Source organism: Arachis stenosperma, chromosome 5, assembly GCF_014773155.1.
Source record: "Arachis stenosperma cultivar V10309 chromosome 5, arast.V10309.gnm1.PFL2, whole genome shotgun sequence".
NCBI classification, from domain to species: Eukaryota; Viridiplantae; Streptophyta; class Magnoliopsida; order Fabales; family Fabaceae; genus Arachis; species Arachis stenosperma.
This window is the reverse complement of record NC_080381.1, coordinates 87,009,650-87,012,379: the sequence shown is the minus strand read 5'-3', so window position 1 is coordinate 87,012,379 and position 2,730 is coordinate 87,009,650.

Here is a 2,730-nt window from a genome sequence, read left to right as displayed (position 1 = left end):
GTCCAAGTAATACCTTGCGTGAGCAAGGGTCGATCCCACGGAGATTGTCGGCTTGAAGCAAGCTATGGTTATCTTGTAAATCTTAGTCAGGATATCAGAAATTATCAGGATTGATTGTAAAAAGCAAAAGAACATGAAATTGTTACTTGTATTGCAGTAATGGAGAATAGGTTGAGGTTCGGAGATGCTCCATCTTCTGAATCTCTGCTTTCCTACTGTCTTCTTCATCAAACACGCAAGGCTCCTTCCATGGCAAGCTGTATGTAGGGTTTCACCGTTGTCAGTGGCTACCTCCCATCCTCTCATTGGAAATGTTCAACGCACCCTGTCACAGCACGGCTATCCATCTGTCGGTTCTCAATCAGGCCGGAATAGAATCCAGTGATTCTTTTGCGTCTGTCACTAACGCCCCGCCTTCAGGAGTTTGAAGCACGTCACAGTCATTCAGTCATTGAATCCTACTCAGAATACCACAGACAAGGTTTAGACCTTCCGGATTCTCTTGAATGCCGCCATCAGTTCTAGCTTATACCACGAAGATTCTGATTAAAGAGTCCAAGAGATAACTACTCAATCTAAGGTAGAACGGAGGTGGTTGTCAAGCACACGTTCATAGTTGAGAATGATGATGATTGTCACGGATCATCACATTCATCCGGATTAAGAACAAGTGTTATCTTGGAATGGAAGCAAGCATGATTGAATAAGAAACAGTAGTAATTGCATTAATCCATCAAGACACAGCAGAGCTCCTCACCCCCAACCATGGGGTTTAGAGACTCATGCCGTGGAATGTACACAAAGAAACGTGTAAAAATGTCATGAGGTCATAAGGTGCGGATACAATGTCAAAAGATCCTATTAATAGTAAACTAGTCACCTAAGGTTTTACAGAAATGAGTAAATGACAGAAAAATCCACTTCCGGGCCCACTTGGTGTGTGCTTTGGCTGAGCAATGAAGTAATTTCGTGTAGAGACCTTTTCTGGAGTTAAACGCCAGTTTTCATGCCAGTTTGGGCGTTTAACTCCAAGTTTTATGCCAGTTCCGGCGTTTAACGCTGGAATTTCTGAGGCCGGATTGCTAAGCCGGTTTGGGCCATCAAATCTTGGGTAAAGTATGGACTATCATATATTGCTGGAAAGCCCAGGATGTCTACTTTCCAATGCCGTTGTGAGCGCGCCAATTGGGCTTCTGTAGCTCCAGAAAATCCACTTCGAGTGCAGGGAGGTCAGAATCCAACAGCATCTGCAGTCCTTTTTGGTCTCTGGATCAGATTTTTGCTCAGGACCCTCAATTTCAGCCAGAAAATACCTGAAATCACAGAAAAACACACAAACTCATAGTAAAGTCCAGAAAAGTGAATTTTAACTAAAAACTAATAAAAATATACTAAAAACTAACTAAAAGATACTAAAAACATACTAAAAACAATGCCAAAAAGCGTACAAATTATCCGCTCATCAGGTATGCTTCACCTTCGAGAGTGTTAGTGACACTTACCTTTGTCACTAATGCTCCAAATGCCCCTACTCTCCACGTTAGAGCTCACGTTAACTAAGTTAACATGACTTTTAACGTAGTAGAGAATGCTATCTTCCAACGTTAGTGATAAAAGTGAGTGTCACTAACGTTGGCTCATCAATCCTCAACTCCACATTAACTCTCATGTTAGTGGTCTTAACGTGACCACTAACGTAGGCAATGCTAGTTGATCCAACGTTAGTGACAAAGGTGAGTGTCACTAACGTTGGCATTGTTCTTCTCTTCCACGTTAGAGTTCACGTTAACTAAGTTAACGTGACTCTTAACGTGGCTCATTGCCAAGTTTTGGAACGTTAGTAGTGTTCATTTTTACCACTAACGTTGGAGGAGAACGTTATTGGTGTTCACGTTTTCCCCTAATGTTGGAGTTCTCTTTTGTCTCCACGTTAACTACCACGTTAACTTAGTTAACGTGGCAAGTAACGTGAGCTATTGATGGCTTCGCAGGTGTTATTGGTGATCACTTTTCTTATTAACGTTGCAAGCTATTTACCATTCCACGTTAGTGTTCACATTAACTAGATTAACGTGAGTACTAACGTGGTTCTTCCTTGCTTCCTTTGCCCTGAAATCAAGCAAATAAAGTGCATTAAAGCTCTAGCCAAAGTCATGAGATTATGCATCATCAATTTATCATGCAATTCTAGCAAAATCCTCATGAAATAATATGAAATTCATAATAGTTGCTTGAATCAAGGTGTAAGTGTATTTTCATCCAAAACTTGCCTTATTCACTAAGAAAATGCATGAAACTGCCCTAAAAAAGTAAAGAAAAGGTCAGTGAAACTGGCCTAGATGCCCTGGCATCACAACACCAAACTTAATGCTTGCTTGTCCCTAAGCAAGTACTGAAACATAGGAAGAATGAAATGAAAAAACAAGAAGATAATATAGAAGTAAAATTCCTGGTTTATGGGGTTTCATGCATAGCAACTTAGGTTCTTTCCTTTTTAGGTTTCAAGCCTTTATCAATTCCTTGGTCACTTTCTTGATTGCATCCTTTGAGACTCCTTTCTTGTTGATCCTTCCTTCTTTTTCAAAGTTTATTACCTTCTTCTTTTGGCTAAGTGCTCTGTAAGAGGGCGACTCTTTATGATAAGCTTTCAGCCAACACTCCTGTTCCGGGGGTTACCTGAAACGTGTAGCTCGGTCGTCTGGAGAGGCCCGAGGTGGGGGTTCCGGGACC